General features: G+C 45.5%; 2 pseudogenes; one reads left to right on the plus strand and one right to left on the minus strand.

Moving 5' to 3' along the window:
* The window catches only part of LOC138761550 (zinc finger protein 383-like), a 21,183-nt pseudogene extending 713 nt beyond the window's left edge, over window positions 1–20,470 (plus strand).
* The window catches only part of LOC138761561 (zinc finger protein 420-like), a 114,592-nt pseudogene that overhangs the window by 33,299 nt on the left and 59,820 nt on the right, over window positions 1–21,473 (minus strand).

The following is a 21,473-nucleotide window of genomic DNA, read 5'->3' on the forward strand; positions in this document are numbered from 1 at the left end:
TGGGGCAGTGAGGAAGTCTGTCTTGGAGCAGTCTAGTTAGACATCCTGGCAAAAAAGTAACAGTGCAGGAGTGTAGTTACGGGGACAGATCAGTTGGTACAAGGTAAAAGCAACAGGTACGTGGATCATTCAGGAGTCTGATAATGGGAAGGAACTGTCCTTGAATCTCACATTGGTGAATCAAGCAGCTTTTCTCTGGACCAAATAATTTATTTAAATTTAAAAGTAGACATACAGCTTTCAGCCCACAAGAATGTGTTGCCCAATTAACCTACAAATTGGTACATTTTGGAGAGTGGGAGCATACTGGAGCTCCTGAAGAAAACCCACGCAGAGAACATACAAACTCCTTACAGACAGTGTGGGATTTGAACCCTGGTCCTGATGGCTGGCACTGTAACAGTGTTGCATTAACCGCTATGCTAACTGTGCTGCCCATGTATGGATATTGACGGTATAAATATTTTGGAATAATTTAATCAGTAACAGCGCACTGCTCATTTATCTCAGAGCTTGCAGGAAGAAGCTGTTTACTATCCTGGTAGCCCTGATGTCGATGCTCTGATATCTTCTACCCGATGGAGTGGGTCAAAGATGCTGGGATCTGGAGAAACTCAGTGGGAACCCCTCATGGAGATTTGATAAAGTTGTTTGGCTTAAATCATTGACTGTTCAGCAGATGGAGTTTAGCTTGAGACTCCAGCAGTCTCTCGTGTCGCAGCAATTCCCCCCCCCCACCCAAGTTAATTTATTGTCATCTGATTGTCCAAAGACACCCGCAGACACACACCAGATATAACACACACACACACACACACACAGACAACACGTATGCAAGTCAAGTATTTAATCTATACAAATAAATAAATAAATAATATTGTTTTAGACAAATTAGAGTCTCTCGTGGTTAGTGTGAGCAGTATCTTTGGTCGTTCACTATTCTCACTGCCCGTGGGAAGAAGCTGTTCCTCAGCCTGGTGATGTTGGCTCTGATCCTCTTGTATCTCTTCCATGACAGGAGCACCTGAAAGATGCTGTGTGCAGGCTGGAAGGGGTCCTCAATGTTTTTGCGCATTCTCTTCAGGTAATGATCCTGGTAGATCATGTCGATTTTGGGGTGGGGGGGGGGGGTGGTGAAGGGACACTCCAGTGATCCTCTCTGTCATTCTTATAGTCCTTTGGATTGGTTGACCTCCGATCCATTTTTCTGCAGCGACTGTACCACTGTGATGCAGCCGGCCAGGAGGCCCTCAATAGAGCTGCTGTAGAACGTTGGCAGATCGGTGGCCGGTACCCCTGCCTGCTTCAGTCTTGTCATGAAGTACAGTCGCTGTTGCACCTTCCTGACAAGTGAGGAGATGCCAATCCAGTATAGTGGATAGGTCACTATTAGGGGTGGGTGTGTGTGCATGTATGTGTGTACGTGCGCACGCCCACCCACCGTGGTCTGGAGAAACACTTTTATGTCTGGTTGTATATGTACAGTCATGATAATGAACTGAACTTGAATTGCAGTGTTAAGAAAGTCTTACTTCTGGGACGTTTTATCATGGTCTACCACACACTGCTAATGGGAGTCATTAGAAACCCTTCGACTCGCACTGTGAAGCATAAACCTTGGACAGCGCTGTGACCCTGTGGTTGCCCGAGAGCTCCTGAAGGAGACCAGGGTGCATGCTCAGAGACCAGATGCCGATGCTGGAAGGAAGCTGACAGGCGGCAGGTGGGAAGGCAGTGCAGAGGAACAGCTTCCATTAGTGTATTGACTGAGGCCAGTTCGACAGGTCCTTGGAATCGCAAGGTGGATGCATGGGCCGCTATGCGGACCCTTCCTGCCCAGTGCTCCTCACCCATGACCCCTGGGGATTTCTCCTGCTTTGTATCCCTGCATGTTTATAACCATATAACCACTTACAGCACAGAACAGGCCAGTTCGGCCCTACTAGTCCATGCTGTAGCAAATCCCCACCCTCCTAGTCCCACTGACCAGCACCCGGTCCATACCCCTCTAGTCCCCTCCTATCCATGTAACGATCCAGTCTTTCCTTAAATGTAACCAATGATCCGGCCTCGACCACGTCTGCCGGAAGCTCATTCCACATCCCGACAACCATCTGCGTAAAGAAATTTCCCCTCATGTCCCCCTTATAATTTTCCCCCTTCAATCTTAAACCATGTCCTCTAGTTTGAATCTCCCCCTTTCTTAATTGAAAAAGCCTATCCATATTTACTCTGTCTGTCCCTTTTAAAATCTTAAACACCTCTATCAAGTCCCCTCTCAATCTTCTACGCTCCAGAGAAAAAAAGCCCCAGTCTGCACAACCTTTCCCTGTAACTCAGACCCTGAAATCCTGTTAACATTCTCGTGAACCTTCTCTGCACTCTCTCTATTTTGTTTATATCTTTCCTATAATTTGGTGACCAAAACTGTACACAGTACTCCAAATTTGGCCTCACCAATGCCTTGTACAATTTCATCATAACCTCCCTACTCTTGAATTCAATACTCCGATTTATGAAAGCCAACATTCCAAATGCCTTCTTCACCACACCATCTGCCTGAGTATCAGCCTTGAGGGTACTATTTACCATAACTCTTAAATCTCTTCGTTGCTCTGCACTCTTCAATTGTCTACCATTCAATGTATATGACCTATTTAAATTTGCCTTTCCAAAATGTAGCAGCTCACATTTATCTGTATTAAATTCCATCAGCCATTTCTCAGCCCACACCTCCAGCCTTCCTAAATTACCTTTTAATCTACGGTAATCTACCTCATTGTCCACAACACCACCAATCTTTGTGTCATCCACAAACTTGCTTATCCAATTCTCCACCCCTACATCCAGATCCTTAATATATATAACAAATAATAGTGGACCCAGGACCGAACCCTGAGGAACTCCACTAGTCACCGGCCTCCAATTGGACAAACAATTTTCTACCACTACTCTCTGACACCTCCCATCCAACCACTGCTGAATCCATTTCACTACTTCCTTATTTATACCTAATGCCTCCACCTTTTTTCCTAACCTCCTGTGGGGAACTTTGTCAAAAGCTTTACTAAAGTCCAAATAGACAACATCCACAGCTTACCCTTCATCAACCTTTTTTATAACCCCCTCGAAGAACTCAATCAGGTTTGTCAAGCATGATCTACCCCTGACAAAACCATGCTGATTACTCCCCATCAATTCCTGTACCTCCAAAAATTTGTAAATAGCATCCCTCAGAACACTTTCCATCAACTTGCCCACCACAGACGTCAGACCTACAGGCCTATAATTCCCAGGTTTGCATTTGGACCCTTTGTTAAACAGAGGAACCACATGCGCCACCCTCCAATCCTTTGGTACCACCCCCATGGCCAGTGACAACCTAAATATCCCTGTTAATGGCCCCACTAACTGTCCACTAGCCTCCCTGAGTGTCCTAGGGAATATTTTGTCCGGTCCGGGAGATTTATCCACCTTTATCTTTTTTAACACAGCCATCACTACCTCCTCGGTTATCCTTACATGCTTCATGACCTCCCCAGTATTTTTCTTTACTTCAACTGGTTCAACATTTTTTTCCCTAGTGACAAAGAAATCTTTCAAAATTTCCCCCATTTCCTCAGACTTCTCACTCAGCCTACCGTCGCTATCTACAAGGGGTCCAATTTTATCTCTCACTAATCTTTTACTTTTAATGTACTTATAGAAACCCTTTGGATTTATTTTTACTCTGTCAGCCAAAGCCTCTTCATGCCTTTTTTTGGCCTTTCTAATTTCTTTCTTAAGATTCCTTCTACATTCCTTGTAGTCCTCCTTCAACTTCTCAGCTCCCTGCTGTTTATACCTCTTGAACACCTCCCTTTTTGTCCTAACCAAATTTCCAATATTCCTCGAAAACCAAGCCTCCCTATGACTTCCAGCCTTTCCTTTGATCCACACTGGGACATAACTACTCTGTACCCTCAAAATTTATTTTTTGAATATCCTCCATTTTTCATTAACATCCTTACCTGAAAATATCCTGTCCCACTCAATACTCCCCAAATCCCTTCTTATTCCTTCGAAATTTGCTCTTTTCCAATCCAGAACCTCAACTTTACGCCTCTCCTTGCTTTTCCCTAAAACTACCCTAAAACTAACAGAATTATGATCACTAGACCCAATTGGTTCTCCAACATTAATGTTCGCTACCTGACCTAGCTCGTTCCCTAACAGGAGATCCAGTATTACACCATCCCGAATCGGTTCTTCTACTAACTGATTTAGAAAATCCCTGGCACTGGCAGAGCGGTTCCAGCTGCATGGGGGATTATAGGTATGGAATATGACCATCGCTTTCTTTTTCTGCCGCTCAGTAGACGGAGTCCGGGAAGGTGGACAGGCGAACTGTGGCAGTTCAGTTCTGCAGATCTTGCCGGGATCCAAACCCTGGTAGGTAACGGCTATAGTTGGAACTGACACAAAACGCAAATAAGGAATATATAATAAAAGCAGCAAACATTGGAAGATTCAGGCAGTGTCTAAGGCAATGGTTCCCAACCTTTTTCTTTCCACTCGCATACCACTTGAAGTAATCCCTTGCACAGGATGCCACAGGTGCTCTGACTTCAAGGGATGACTTCATGAGTGGGGGGAAAAGATTGAGACCCACTGGTCGAAGGGCTTGGACTCCATATGTTGTCAATTCTCTTCCTCCCACTGAAGCCCCTCAAGCCGTTGAGTTCCTCCAGCAGATCGGATTTTGCTTCAGATTCTGGAATTTGGCGTCTCTTAAACTGTACCCTAATGTCTCTGGCATTTCAGGTCTGGTCCTTTTTGATCAACGGCAGAATTAAAATGTAAACTATTTCCTGCTTTTGTTCTGATTCGATTTCTAACATCTGCAGTACTTTACTTTCCAAAAATAAGTTGAATTTAAGCCTGAGAGGACATTTAAGATTCTTTTATTCAAGTATCTGAGTTAACTGTGAAAACAAGCTTTTCTCTGCCTTTCTCTCTATCTAGATAGCTCATCGCAACTTCCGCTCTCCGAGGTGAACTTCCCAACAGTCAAAAGCTGGTAATGGAAGGCCCTCAACCCGTGAATCATTCTGGGAAAATTTCCCAATTCATCTTCTAAGAATCCCAAGACATGCTTAAAGATTCCTGTGAAATGCATCACCCCTATCGGTAGCTTAGTGGCTCCTGCCATGGTATAACTGTCAGCAACATGGGCACATATCCAGCGCTGTTTGTACATTTTCCTGGGTTTCCTCTGGGTGTTCTAGTTCCCTCCTACCTTTCAAAAATTTACAGGGTTTAAAGGTTGAATGCTTTTTAGGCATACAGCACAGTCACTGTCCCTTTTTGCCTATAAGCCCATGTCACCCAATTACATCTAATTGGCCTACAACCCCTGTTATGTTTCGAATGATAGGACGAAACCAGAGGCCTCCCCCACCAGAGGAAACCCACGCAGGCACAGGGAGAAAACAGTGCGGGATTCGAACCCCGGTCCTGAATGGTGGTACTGTAGCAGCAGTGCAGTAAGCGCTATGCTTACCGAGCCACCCCAGTCTCTTCACCCACTCCAAAGCATCTACATCCCTCCTGTAACGAGGTGACCAGAACTGAATCCAATACTCTCTTCACAATGTAGTCCCTCCACACCCGTCGGTATTGGCCAATCTGAATAAACTCCATGACCAGATCTTTCCCATTGCTCTTCACATCAGTGGATATGGGGAAATCTGTCAATCGAGAAACATATGCAAGAACTAACATACAAGTCTCTCTTTGAAGGGAGTTCTGTGAGAGTCCCTCTTACTGTTTCCCCCTTTGATCCTCCGCTCTCAACCAGCATCTCCAGACTTTCTTGTTTAACTCCATTCAGCTGCTCCATTGTGAAGTCTCTTCGAGAAACCCCCACCCTTTGCAGACGATACAAAGATAGGAGGAGGGGCGGGTAGTTAAAATCACACTGAAATGCTGGAGGTTCTTAGCTGGCCTTTTCAGAGTCTGTAGGAGATATATCACCAACATTTCAGGCCTGAGCCCTTCTTCCTGGAAATAAGTAGAATAAGACAGAAGCAGGAAGTCTCAGAATTCAAACAAGGAATCCAGACAAACAAAAGATGTTAATTGGATATGATAAGGGGGGGAGATGAGAATTTATCATGTTTGTGTGAAAGGAGACAGGGAATGTAGAGACAGAGATGAGGAAAGGCCATGGGACAAAGGGGAGGGGGAACAAAACCCAGAGAAGTCGATATTAATGCCATCCGTTTGGAGGGTGCCCAGTGGGAAGACGTCGTGTTGTTCCTCCAATTTGCAGATGGTCTCAAGTCTGGCCGTGCATGAGACCATGGACAGACATATCAGCAAGGGAATAGGATGGAGACTTGAAATGGGTGGCCACTGGGATGTTCACGCTATTACAGCGGACAGAGCCGAGATGCTCAACAAAACCATCTCCCAGTTTGTGTCCATTCTTTCCGATGTGGAGGAGACCACAGTGGGAGCACCAGATGCAGTAGACGACCCCTGCAGATTCACAAGTGAAATGTTGCTTCATGAGAAAGTAATGTTTGGGGCCCTGAATAGTGGTCACAAGTGTGGGCACAAGTGGAGCATCTCCTGAGGGAGCGGTCTCTGTGGAAGGTGATTTTGTGAGGAGAGGGGAATATGCCAAATGGTGGGATCATGAGGGGCAGGAAGTGTTGAGGAAGTCTGCAGAAGTCCTTAGGTTGGAAGACTGGGCAAGGAAATGGCAGATGGATGCAGGATAGTGTATGGTCATGTACTTTGTGGGAAGGAATAAAGGCGTCGACTTTTAAAAATCAGAGGGACTTGGGAGTTCTCGTGCAAGACTCCCTGAAGGTGAACTTGCCGTAGAGTCAGTGGTAAGGAAAGCAAATGGAATGCAAGGCTTAATTTCCAGAGGGATAGAATCTGAAACCAGGGATGTGATGACGCTTTATGAAGCATTGGTGAGAGCTCTGCTTTGGGCTCCCTTCAAAGGAAGGGTGTGTTCCATTGGAGAGGGGCCCAGAGGAAGTTTCCAAGGATGATCCCTGGAGTGATGGATTTTCATATGAGGAGAATTTGAAGGCTCTGGGATTGTGGTCGCTGGGGTTTAGACGAATGAGGTTGATGGTGGAGCGGCCATAGCCCGGGAGGAGGGTTGGAGGGACATTTCAATCGGAGGAGTGGCAATGCCTGGGCAGTTACTGCACAGGGGCTTCCCAGAGCTCTTTCCAGGTCAAATCTGTACCTGGAGAAGCAAAGTGTTCATTGGAACTGGGAACAAGGGGGAATAAAGCAGTGAAGGGGGAGGGGGTAAATAAAGAGAGGAAATGGGAATGGGGGGTAAAACTAGCCAGAAATGGGGAAGTAGATGGGCAGAATTCATGTTGGGGTTTTTTGAAAGGAAAACTGGAGAAAGGGAGCAGTGAAGCTATGCCCTGAGGGGTGGGCAGGGTCAGGGCTCGGTGACTCTTAGGAGGATGGGGTCCAGGCTTGGTGAGGGGCAGGTGGGCGGGGTCTGGGCTTGGCAAAGGATGGACAAGGACCAGCTCGGTGACTGTCGGGAGGATAGGAGAGAGGGGGATTCAATATCATCCTGGTCCAACGTTGGGTCGAACTCAGCTGGGGACGTTGGGTAATGCTGGAAGAGTTTTTAGCATCAGAAACCCATTCAAACGTATCCCTGTACCATTCTTCCACGGGCATTTGTGAAGTGGGTGCACTGTTTGTTCCACCAACATGAAGTACACTTCCCTGACATGACGTAAACAGGGAAGTTGGGAGGATAAATTCCAGAAAATGATCGCATCCACCAGATACAAACTGATTTTCCCTTTGTTCCAACGTGTATGGGCATCAAGTAATGGATTGTGGGTTACATATCAGGCGGAGATTGGCGCTGTTGATGGCATTCAGTCAATTTTACAATCCAGCGCATTCATTCATCTCCAATCCAGCCCCGCAGCTACACTATTTCCAGTTGACACTCCCGTCAACGCAGCACATGTTAACAGATAAATGAGCCAGAATGAATGGATACAGGGTGCATTGGCAATGCATGCTCTCTCCACCATTCGAACAGGTCTTTTCTGCACTAACCCAAATCACTTGACCGGCTTGAAATTCTAGGGACTGAGTATTTACATCACAGCTAGACAGTGACTGCAAAGCAATGACCATTCTAATGTCCTGTTTCCAACTTCATCTCTCTCCAGATCCTGGCACCAGACTCACTAGGAGTTGTGTTATATTCATAATGTAATTTCACACATTGGGCAATACAATACGATTCTGCCCTCCCTCCATTATGTTCCCGCTGCTTCAGTTTATGAGGCTTCCTTTAAAACAGACCAGCATTCCCTCTCCCAATCTGGCTGAGCTCCCTGTTGCAAAAATGTTCTCATTTTAATGCATCTCAGTTCTGAACAGCGAATGGCTCATTACTCGGTGAATCACCGGAGAAATTGTGTCTGCATCAGTGTTCACTTTTTACTCTTCACAGCTGGTGAGAGGGCAGGGCAACCACTTTCAGCAGGTGGTCGCTCACTTCTTGTGGGAAAACCATCTCAATATATTGATTTACTGTTTCTGATTTTGTCTTGGGCTCCAGGAGTCCCTCATCAACCTTTCGTAATGATGTGATTTCTCCATTCCCTTCATCTATTTCCCACCCACTGTTTCCACGCACCTTTTCCTATTGTTCTCCCTGGCGCTTGCATCGCGGTTTCTCATTGCCCTGCATTGCTGAATCCTTCCATCATTCTAAACTCGGCCAACTGGCCTGAGGTACATGAAGTCCCACTCTTTTTTTTCCCCCTCACTGATCCCTCTCACCTTTCCCACCCTCCTCTCTCCCTTCTCCCCAATCCCCTCCATCTGCCTATTCGCTCCCTCCACCCATACCCATCATCCCACTGTTTTAACCTCTCTTCCTCCATCCCCTTCCTCATCTGTCTCTCTCCCCATCTCCCACACTCTGGACCCCTCCAGCTTGGAACTCTCCCTCTTTACTTTCTGCCACTGGCAACGATCTCGCGTTTGGACCCGCAGCGCCGGTTTGTAAGGGGCAGATGGGGAGATTGGGAAGTCAGAGGACAGTGCGCAGCTCCCTGTGCCAGGGGGACAGTGTGGTCCGGAATCGCGCACTGTGAGCCACTCTGCCACCCCACTGACCGGACTGGGGCGTGGTCTGGGAGACAGAGCCCCTCACCCAGTGCCTTATAGGAAGAGATCCTCCAGAAACATGGATAGCACCGGGCCACTTCCTTCTTGTAGTGTCAAGTCTGGAAACGCCTGGTTCAAACTTCAGTGACCGGCTCTTGTCCGGACCCAAGCACCTGCCCCCGTGGAAGGGTCATCGCGACCTGAGGTGCGGGTCAGTGCTCTCTCTGGACCAGGTGCTGTCTGTCTCTGACAGACGGCTTGGGTTTTTGTGCAGAGCTTATGTTCCTGTTGCATGCTGTGTCCAGCCGTAAGGCACAGTAATGAGTGGCCGACTGTTCTGCCGTGACCTCAATGACGAGATAGAATTCAGAGCGTTTATCTTCTTCAGTGTTGAAGATGATCCCGGATCCTGTGTCTCGCTTCCTGGAACAGGCACGAATCGATCGTCTGTGACAAAGTGAAAAGGCGCCACTGTTGAAAAATATGCTCAGGGGCAGATACACCTCTATGTCCTGTGCTGTAGATTTCTGTGTTCTCTGTTCTAGGGGTTGTGGGGAACGGGCGAGTAAATGGTGCTGAGTCCATGGCCACATTAGCCAGGGTCTAGTGAACGGCAGAACAAGCCGATTCCTGCTCCTGTTCCTTGTGTGTTGTTAAAGAGAGGCAGAGAAGCCTTCAGCCACGAGATTCGCTGGTTATCCGTGAGTAGTTATTGGTGCTTATTGATATTTATTGGCATTTATTTATTTATTTAATTAAGAACCGGGGCTGTTTATTTATTTAATTAATTATCTGGATTGACTTTGAAAGTCGGGTGGGGGCCCAGTGTGCAGGCGCATGATGTCGGTTGGGTGGGAGAATTTAAAAAGGGAAGGACAGCTGACCTTGCTGCTCACTTGGTGAGGAGCCTTCAGCCGGGTGAGGCTGGTGACTGCTGGTCATTGATTATTGTGGGAGGGATTAATTGGGTAATTAAGAAAATTAGCAGGAACTAGGGTTCTCTAAAGGAACGGCCCAGTGAGTGAGTGGCCTAGTGAAGGAGTGGGACTTTAATGTTTTGGCTCAAGAAGCTTTGGTGATCAGAGGCTGAGGAAGAGCTCCCTGTGAGGTAAGGTTTGGTAAGTTTTTTAAAGTTTATCTAAATTACTCTAAATTGAAGAGCAGGTAATGGAGGCAGTTAGAGCAGTTGAGGGCTCTGATTGCAGGAGGTGGGAGGTCAGGGACAGCACTGATGTTCCTGATGACGATACCTGCTAAAGGTGCATCCAGTTGCAACTCATGGAAGAGCAGGTTAGGGAACTGGATCATAAGGGAGGCAGTGGTGGGTAGAAGTTAAGGGGAGGCAGTCAACCCCAACAGTCAGGAGTCAGGGAAATGGATGACTGTGAGGAAAGGGAAAGAGGGGGAGACAGGCAGTGCAGAGAACCCCTATGGCCGTTCCCCCTTAACAACAAGTATACTGCTTTGGATACTGTTGGAGGGGACGATCGACAGGGGACAAGTCATGGTCTCTGGCATATAGGCTGGACCCTTGGCTCAGAAGGGAAGGGGGAAAAGAGTAGGGCTCTTGTAGTTGGGGACTTGCTGGTTAGGGGGGGCAGATGGGAGGTTTGCTGGACGAAATTATGGATCCTGCTTGGTATGTTGCCTCCCAAGTGCCAGGGTCAGGGCTGTCCACAGCATTCTGGAGGGGGAGGGCAAGCAGCCCAAAGTCGTCGTACTCATGGGAACCAGTGACCTCGTTAGAAGTTGGGCTGAGGTCCTGAAGAGGGATTACATAGAGTTAGGGAAAAAGTTGGAAAAACAGGACCTCAAGGGTGGCAATCTCAGGATTGCTGCCCATGCCACGCTCTAGTGAGGGTAGAAATAGGAAGTTGTGGAGGATGAATGGGAGATTTCTGGATCTCTTCTGGGACAAGTCTGACCTGTACAAAAGGGACGGGCTGCACTTGAACCAGAGGGGGACCAATATCCTGGCGGGCAGGTTTGCTAGAGCTGTTGAGGAGGGTTTCAACTAGTTTGGCAGGGGGTTGGGAATCAGAATGAGAGTACGGAGACTAGGGAGGAAAAACACCTGGACTGGAAGGAATGGAGGAAACAGAATGAAAATATAAATGAAGGAGGGAAGAAGGTAAAAGTAGTTGGTAACAAAAGGAGTATATGTGGAGGACAGTCTCTCAAGTGCATATATTTTAATGCAAGGAACACTGTAAATAAGGAGGATGAGCTTAAGGCATGGATGGCCTTATGGAAATACGATATTGTGGCCATCAGTGAAACTTGGTTGTAGAAAGGGCAGGTTTAGCAGTTAAATATTCCAGGATTCTGTTGTTTTAGGTGTGATAGAACAGGGGAGATAAAAGGTGGAGGAGAACATTACAGCAGTGGTGTGGCAGGATGGTTTGGTGGGATCGTCCAGCGGGGCTATTTGGATAGAATTGAGGAATGGCAGAGGCATGAAAACATTAATGGGAGTGTATTATAGACCACCAAATGGGCTGAGGGGATTAGAGGAGCACATTTGGAAGGAGATTGTGTATATGTGTAATCAACACAAGATGGTCGTTGTGGGAGATTTCAACTTCCCGAACATTAACTGGGACTCCCAGACAGTAAGACGGCTGGATGGGGTGGAGTTTAAGTGTGTTCAGGAAAGTTTTCTGACAATACCAACTCGAGAGGGGGCAGTATTGGATCTCCTAATAGGGAACGAGATATGTCAGGTGACAGAGATTTGTGTTGGGCAACACTTTGGGTCTAGTGATCAAAATACTATCAGTTTTAGGCTAGTAATGGGAAAAGAATAGAGATGGGCCAAAGGTTGAAATTCTTGATTGGGGAAAAAAGCAAATTTTGAGAGGATGAGAAAAGATTTGGAGGGTGTGGATTGAGGTAAGATATTTTCAGGGAAGAATGTAGCAGATAAATGGAGGATATTCAAAGGAGAAGTTCTAAGAGGATAGAGTCGGTATGTTCCCGTGAGGATTAAAGGAAAGGTTAGAAATTGTAGGGAGCCTTGGTTTTCAAAAAATAATGGGAACTTGGTTTGGAGGAAGAGGGATGTGTACAATAGGTATAAACAGCAAGGAATGATGAACTGCTTGAAGAATATAAGGAGTATCAAAAAAATCATAAGAAGGAAATTAGAATGGCTAAAAGGAGATGTGAAGCTGCTTTGGCAGGTACATTAAAAGTAAAAGAATAGTGAGGGATAAAATTGCACCCCTTGAAGATGAGGGGGGGTCGGCTCCGTGAGAAGCCAGAGGAGATGGGTGAAATTTTAAACTTTTTTTTTCTTCAGTATTCACTAAGGAAAAGAATATTGAGCCAGATGAAGTGAAGAAATAGTAGGGATCTCATCAATAATATAAGAATTAATGAGATAGTGTTGGCTATATTGTAAAAGATAAATCTCCAGGTCCTGACAAAATATTACCTAGGATCCTGAGGGAGGTGAGTGAACAAATAGTGGAGGCGTTGACAGAAATATTTAAAATGTCACTGGCCACGGTGGAAGTGCCAGAGGACTGGAGGGTGGCTCGTTCCGCTGTTCAAAAAAGGATCCAAAAGTAGACTTGGTAATTATAGGCCTGTAAGTCTGACGTCAGTGGTGGCTAAATTAATGGAATGTGTTTTTAGAGATGGTGTATAGAACTATTTGGAAGGACAGGGATTGATTCGGAATAGTTAGCATGGTTTTGTACGTGTTAGGTCATGTTTAACAAATCTTAGTTTTTCAAGGAGGTTACTAAAAAAGTTGATGAGGGGAAGGTGGTGGATGTTGTCTATTTAGACTTTAGTAAGGCTTTTGACAAGGTTCCCTAGAAGAGAGAAGGTGGAAGCATTAGGTATTAATGATGAAGTACTGAAATAGATTAGTGGTGGAAAAGTGTTTGTCGAATTGGAGGCCAGTGACTAGTGGAGTGCCTCTGGGATCGGAACTGGGTCCACTGCTATTTGTCATACATATTAATGATCTAAATGATTGAGTGGCAAATTGGATTAGTAAATTTGCAGATGATACATTGGTTGGTGGTGTTGTGGACAGTGAGGAAGATTATCAAAGCTTACAGGGTGATACAGGACATTTAGAAGAGTAGGCTGAAAGATGGCAGATGAGAAATGTGAAGTGCTACATTTTGGTAGGACTAATCAAAATAGGTCATACACATTAAATGGTGCACAGTTGAGGAGTGCAGTGAAACAAAGGGATTTAGGAGTCATGGTACATAATTCTCTGAAAGTTGAATCTCGTGGATAGGGTGGTGAAGAAGACAGTATGTTGGCTTTCATAAATCAGAGTATAGAACACAGGAATTGGGATGTTATGTGGAAATTGTATAAGACATTGGTGAGGCCAAATTTGGAATACTGTGTGCAGTTTTGGTCGCCAAATTACAGGAAGGATATAAACAGTAGAGAGTGCAGAGGAGGTTTTCTAGAATGTTGCCGGGGTTTCAGGATTTGGTTACAGGGAAAGGTTGAACATGCTGGGTCTTTATTCCCTGGTTGAGGAGTGATTTGATAGAGGTATTGAAAATTATAAGGGGAACAGATAGAGTCAATGTGGACAGGCTTTTTCCACTGAGAGGGCACGGATTGAGAGTAAAAGGGGAAAAGTTTAGGGGGAATTTCTTCACGCAGGGGATGGTGGGGGTAAGGAGTGAACTTCCAGCAGTGGTGGTGGTGAAAAGTCCTCCAGTCCTCTGGCACTTCAACCGTGGCAAGATTGATGTTAATATTCAAGGAAAGGAGAGGTGTGGAGGTTATGGGCCAAATGCGGGTCAGTGGGAGATGATGTTCGGCACAGACTAGTTACGTCAAACTGGCCTGTTTCTATGCTGTAAATAGTTGAGGTTTCCATCAGCCGATGAACTCAGCCAGGTGATGGTACAGAGAAGAGACTTGACACTGTAATGATGAATTGTAGATGTAGATTAAACAAAAACTCTGCTGCGTCCCAGACAATGGAAGTTGAGATTGTGCTGGGTCCAAACGCAACGGCAGCATCTACCCCAGATTCACGTGTGGAAAGTTTCAGCTCATCCACGTGTTGGCTGAACAACGTGAGCAGCCTGACAGAGTGAAGTGGACCAGAGATGGTGGAAAGGTAGAGGTGAAAATGATCAACGGACATGTGAAAACTGTCCTTGAGTCTGCAAATGTGATCAATCAGGGGCAGCATTTAGATTGGAAATGGAGAGGGGACAAAGATAGGGCAAGGCCTGATGCAGGAGGGGTTTTAGAACACAAATGAAAAAGGGTTTTAGACTGTCTGGGTCAGAACTTGGCCTTTGAGATGACCCATCCTGATAGTGACAGAACTTCAAACAGTATTTCCACTTTGTCTGGTGACTTCAGTGCATTACATTGTTAATGATTTTTGTGTTAGTCGGAGACTTGGACACAACAATCTAACCTGAAACAAAACTTATTTTTATTTTTAATTTTAGAGATCCAGCACAGTAACAGACTCTTCCGGCCAACAAGCCAATACCGCTCAAATACACCAATTAACTGACCAACCCTGTGAGGATTTTTTTGTGGAAGCTGGGAAGAACCCACCTAGGTCACGGGGAGAACATACAAACTCCTTACAGACAGCACCGGATTGGAACCTGGGTGCCTGGCGCTGTAATCACGCTGCGCTAGTCGCTCCGCTCTGCTGGAGGAGCTCAGCGGGTCGAGCAGCATCGGTGGAAGAGAAAAAGAATCCCTAATGTTACGGGCCAGCGCCTTCAAACATCCCCCTCTCCTCACATTTATACAAAATATTGACTGATATGTTCTGAGGAGGCGCTGGGAAATAATCCTGGAATATTTATTCCTCAATCAACATAAAAACAATGACCATTGACATCAACATTAATGGGATCTTTCTGTGCATTGATTGGCGGCCGTGCTTCGTCTATCGTTGCAGTCGCACCCTGGGAGATTGATTTGGTAGACACGGGCCTGGGAACAGTTTTGTTTATAATGACAATTGCTCAACGCCTCTCATGGTGATGACCATTACCCAGAAATCTCTTCGGCCAAGAAAGTGCCCTATCTCCATATGAAACAAGGAAGTGCGCAGGCGAGCAGGAAGTGACATCACATGCACGCGAGCTGCGCCAAAGCTCCCAGTGCTTGTTGTGGACTGAAGGTTATTCAATTCCAGGTGCCAGGAGCAGAGCGCAGCAATGGATCCCAAAATGGTTCCAGGGCTTGCAACGCCTGGCGGGAGGAGACTTCTCCTCGGGTTCTGGCCCTAGTCCCAGCCTCGGTGTTGTTTTAACCCGCTGCCCAGTTCTCCTTTCAGTTGAGCACACACAGTATGCCCCAGGGCAAGACTGCATTGGTCTGTCCCCTGATCAAACCCTCTCATCCCCACAATGATGAACCCATTTCAGTGCTCAGATTGTGGGAAGAAATTTAAATGGTCACGTGACTTAACAAGACATCAACGGGTCCACACCGGGGAGAGGCCGTTCACCTGCCCTGAGTGCGGTAAGGCCTTCAGCCAGCGATCAAACTTGCTGACTCACCAGAAGATTCACAGCAGCGACAGGCCGTTCACCTGCTCCGAGTGTGGGAAGGGCTTCATCAAGAACTCCCAGCTGCTGACCCACCAACGAGTCCACACCGGGGAGAGGCCCTTTGCCTGCCCCGAATGCGGCAAAGGCTTCATCCAGACCTCCGACCTGCTGACCCACTTGCGGGTACACACTGGAGAGAGGCCCTTCACCTGTCCCGAGTGCGGCAAGGGCTTCACCAAGACCTCCGACCTGCTGACCCACCAGCGGGTCCACACTGGGGAGAGGCCCTTCACCTGCCCTGAGTGTGGCAAGGGCTTCGCCCAGACCTCTAACCTGAGGAGGCATGAGTGGGTACACACTGGGGAAAAGCCATTCATCTGCCGCGAATGCAAGAAGGCTTTTACTGACAGGTCCAGCCTTCGGAGACACCACCGGGTCCACACCGGGGAGAGGCCCTTCACCTGCCCAGAGTGCCACAAGGGCTTCACCCAGACTTCCCACCTGCTGAGGCACCAGTGGGTCCACACCAGAGAAAGTCGTTCGTCTCCACTGAGTGCAGGAAGGCCTTCACTAAAAGGTACAGCCTTGAGAAACACCAGCAAGTCCAGACTTTATAGAGGCTGCTCATCTGCCCAGAGTGCGGGAAGGCCTTCACCAACAGGTCCAATCTGCTGACTCACCAGCAGGTACACTCGGGGTGAAAAGCTGATTACTTGCCCTGAGCGCAAGAGAAGGCCTTCAGCAGGCCTTCACAAGAAACACCAGCGGGTCCACAAGTGAGCCGGATTCTGTGGCTGATCTGACCCCACACCCCTGTCATTTTAACCAGGGTTGGACCGTGTCCATCTGATCTTAACGGCCCCTGTAACCATCTTGCAGCTGAATGTACTTGGCACATGCCAAATAAATTGGGTCGACCTTGAACATCTGGTATGTTGTAGAATAGCGAGGACTGTACTTGGGCTTTAGTTAGAATCATATGGTCTTTCTGATGTTGAACCACAGAACAGCACAGAAACAGGTCATTTGGCCCATCTATCCTGTGCTGAACTATTATTCTGCCCAGTCACATTGACTGTAAAGCAACTGATAGCTTCTCCCTCCTCTTCCCTATTCTGGTGATGGAGGGGCCTGGGGGGAGGTGGGATTAGGGTGCCTGGCCATTCGGGGAGCAGAACTTGGGTGGGTAAGAGTCTGGAAACCTTTGCCACAAGTGGGAATGGATGTTTCATAAACTCATTTGGAAACTCAAGGTGAATGAATGTTTTCCAAACCAAGGGAATGAGAAGTGGGTCGGCATTCAGAGTTTGGTCATGGATCAGCCTCAATGGCTCATAAAGTTGTGCAGTGCAGAAAACAGGCCCTTTGACCCACATCCCTATTACACTCTTCTGATCCATGTTCCTAAATTTGTCTTTAAGTTCACCTGCCTCCACTACTTCCCCTGGCAGCTCATTCCACATGCCCACCACCCTCTGTGTAAAGTTAAAAATAGGGGAGTATGCAGACGCTGGGTCTACAGTGCGAAACTCAGCAGGTCACTCAACGTCTATAGGTTTACTAATGTTTCGTGCCTGGGCTCTTCATCGAGGTCTGAGTGAAAAGCAGGAAGTCACCTGAATAATGAGGAGAGAGAAAGGGGGAGGAGCTCATGCCAATAGGAGAGACATCATAGGTCACCTGTGTGGGCGGGAAGAAGAGGAAAAAAACTGAAACGTGATGGGGGGGGTAACTGGTTGGGAATGGCAGTGGGGACCTGGAAGAAAGGGGAATAAGGAAAGAGAGGGTCTCGGGGGAGAGGTTCAATGGAAACTGGAGAGGTCGATGTTAATCCCATCTGGTTGGAAAGTGTCCAGATGGAATATTAGAGGTTCTCCAATTTGCAGGAACCCTTGGTCTGACAGGGCACGAGGCCGTGGACAGACGTGTGGGAATGGGGCCTAGAATTGAATGGTTGTTCACTTTGAGGATCCCCGTGATTTACAGCAGACAGAGCGAAGGTGCTCAATGGAACGATCTCCCAGTCTTACATCCAGTCTCTCTCATAGAGGAGGCCACATCAGGAACAATATTCCCCTGAGTCATGGTGTCCCCCCCCCTTGGGTCTGTTTGAAATCTTTCCCCTTCTGCCTTGAATCTCCCCCCCTCTAGTTTTAGATTCCCATCCTGGGGAAAAGATGAAGACTGATAACCTTCTCTATGCCCTTGGTGATTTTATAAATCTCCATAAGCCTTCAGCCTCTCCTTACAATTCACAAGAATGTTGAATCCTTTTTTTTGTGGATAATTTGACACAATTTCTCTGCAGTTGTGCAATTTTCCATTGGATTTCCTTTGGAAACCCAGAGGGGTGGCACGGTTATCGTAGTGGTTAGTGCAACACTGCGACAGCAGCAGTGATCGGGGCTGCGCTAGTCCTATTTTTTTCTAATTATTTATTTAAACTTTCTGTGATTGATGTAACTTAAAGAATGGCATAGATTGGACATCAAATGTTTTAAAGATTTGTCAAGGGGAGTCTCGCTTCCTTTGGACAACATTCAGTTAAATACTGTCTACCAAATCTTCACTTTTTTTTGTCATCTACAGATTAGAGATTTTTTACAATCTCAGTTACATACATTTCCTAAGGAGGCCATCTGAGCTGTGTGTATTAGCTTTTCTGACTGGGTTGGCGGTGTTGCTCAGATGGAAGGACGTTACCCTGACTAATCAGGCTCAATGGCTACGTGATGTAGAGAAGATCAGATGCTCAATTTCCGATTTGAATTTAAAAGTTTTATAATTTAATCGAAAACATACATAAAAGGTTCGTATAGAAACAAATTCAATACATATTTATATTGATGATCATATTGTATGTGAATGATAATACATGAGATCACAATCAATAAGTATTTATTGTTCCCCCAAAAGAGAAAAAAAAACATAACTAAATGGGGAAAAAAAACCCAGTTTGAGTGTAAATGGCACTGGGAAATGTAGAAGCTGTATGGAAGGTAGGGCAACAGTGAGCTCAACCCCTCCTACCAGACAAGGTTGAATGAATAATATTAGCAGTCTTAGAATTGAGCATATCAATGTACCTTAATTCTTCAAATCGTGGCAATAAACCAGAAATGGAGCCCATGTCTTCTCAAACGTCACCTTAATTTTCCTGACATTGTGTCTAATTTTCTCTACACTCAAAAATGACATGATATTCTGCCACCATTGCCCAAGGGAAGGTGGAAAATCACCTTTCCATTTCAACAGGGCTTCTCTTCCAGACAGCAATGTAGAAAATGCTAAATCTTGTTTTTGATTTGACGTTAAATTTGTATTTTCATCCTTGGTGAAACCAAATATTACTGTTAACAGACAGGGTTCAAGATTGCTCCTGAAGATGTCCAAAAAGGTTTTAAAAAATATCTGTCCAAAATGTTCCTAATTTGGGACATGACCAAAACATGTCTTTCAAAAAGATTTCATAAATGTTCCATTTATCACAGAATGGATTGATATCAGGATAAATTTGAGTCTGTTTAACATTAGAAGTGTGCTCTACGTAAACATAGAGAAGGATTATTAATAAGACCTAGGACTGTGAACCATTCTTCCTCTGAGATGAATAAATTAAGATCGTTCTCCCATTCAGTTTTAATTAAGGAAACTATATACAATATTTTATAATATAAAGTAGATATTATACCTTTATGTACAAAATGTAGTTCAAAAAGTTCATCTATAAAATTCAGATCAGGAAGATGTAGAAATTCTGGACATTTTAGATCGATTAAAATGCCTAATTTGGTAATAACTAAAAAAAGTCTGGTAAATTAAATTCCAACATCAATTCTTGTAAATTTGCAAAATTTAGTTCCATAGAACTATTTTTAAAGTGTTAAAGAATTAAAATTTTCAAACACTGTGGGGGCCCTTTTTGAATTTCTTATGAAGGTAGAAATGTTGACTAATGATGTTAAAGTCTGCCTGAAGGCAAACTTATTTGTGAATAAGGAATAGAGCAGACAACTACAGAACCAGTTTTAAATTTTCTGCAGTAACGCCAGTGGGAGTAAGGAATTCAAGGAAGAGTCAACTGTCTCTTTCTGGTACCGAGCCTTTGCTCAATCAAAAGTCAGTACAATTACTGCCTGCGAATGGTTTCACGTGTTCTAACTAATGGGAAATTGATTGGAAACAGCTTTTACATTTGTTCATAGGATTGGAATGTCTTGTTGTTACAATGATCACTCGACAGTGACTCCCAGAGTCTAATTACTTCTTAGCTTCAATCTCTCATTCTAATCTATCACAGTTACTGTCTCACGGATGTGGTGTAGTTCCTTCTTGAGAAGAAAAGCATTACAATTGATTTATTTGCCAGCACTTATGGGGAAATCTAAACCTTAGTAGTTTTATTTTACAGAAACTGAACGAAAAGTTCACTCAGTTAAAAGTTCATCTGTGGTCACAATCCCACATCCTTGGAAGAGTTGGCCACATCGAATGCAAAAACTCCCAGAATTCTGTACAATGTCACAAGATAATGCTTAATTACTCACAAATCTTTACAATGAGGCAATTTATCATTGATAAGAATTCTGTCTTTCTTTTTGGCCAAACAGCTTCTTTTGCTTGTGGGTTTATATTTTCCTTTATTTTAATAATAAAATGATATAATATCCACACTATATAATCTGTTTGATTAAAATGTGGGGAACCTTGCATGTAATGATATGTGTAATGTATCATTTTAAATTTTAACATACCATATGTACTCTGTATTTCTGGATATGAAATTTCAATGTTAATAAAAATATTGAAAAATAATTTAAAAAATGAGTTTGTGTCCACTTCTCTTTCCCACAGTTTCTTCCAGACTGATCCCCCTCACTGCACGGAAGGGGTTCTCCTCATGCCAGCTGCAATCATTATGCAGCCGATTCCTTTGGTTCTTCTCCCTTGCATCAAATGGGAATTTCTCTGCAAGGTCCACAACCTACAACAGGATCCCACCACCAGACACAGCTTTCCCCTCCCCTCTCCGCAGGACCTCACTTCCCCTGCAACTCCCTCGCCCGCTTGTCCCTCCTGAGAGCCACCCCTGTCACTGCATCAGATGCTACACCCTCATCTCCTGGCTCAGCCCCCAAACAGTCCTTACAAATGAAGCAAAACTTGTGACTCTGCCAGGTGTCATCCACTGGATCAGCTACTTATGCTTGGCCCTCTACAATAGGGAGATGGGGCACAGACTACTTTGTTGAGCACCTTCCCTCTGTCCGGTGCAACAGCAAGGACATATCAGTTGCCGACCATGTCATTTCCATGCACCATTTCCACACTGACATGTCAGTCCATGGCCTTATTTACTGCTAAACTAGGGCTACCCACAAGTGGGAGGATCAACACCTTGTATTCTGTCTCAGCATAAATATCGACTTCTCCAATTTCCTTTCACACTCTCCCGGACTTTCTCTACCCTATCCCTCTGGCTCCCTTCCAGCTCCCCACCCACTTCCTGTCCGATCGGAGAGCTCCCCTTTTTGATATACAACTGCAGTTTAAAGTCCACCATGTAGACCAACTTGATCTATTTTCCCCTAGAGATGATCACTGAGCTCCACTCCAGGTTGCGAGCTGCAGATGATGCTGATTTGTGTGTTATTGCTTTGTGTGTGTGTGTGTGTGAGAAAAAGACAGTCTGTTCCCTGTTGTGAGTTCTATCGTTTATAAAAACACATGCCCAGGACTTGATGCTTCTTGAACCCCTCCAACATGTTCCCACCATCATAGACTTCT

This window comes from Narcine bancroftii, chromosome 4 (genome assembly GCF_036971445.1).
Source record: "Narcine bancroftii isolate sNarBan1 chromosome 4, sNarBan1.hap1, whole genome shotgun sequence".
In the NCBI taxonomy this organism is placed as follows: domain Eukaryota; kingdom Metazoa; phylum Chordata; class Chondrichthyes; order Torpediniformes; family Narcinidae; genus Narcine; species Narcine bancroftii.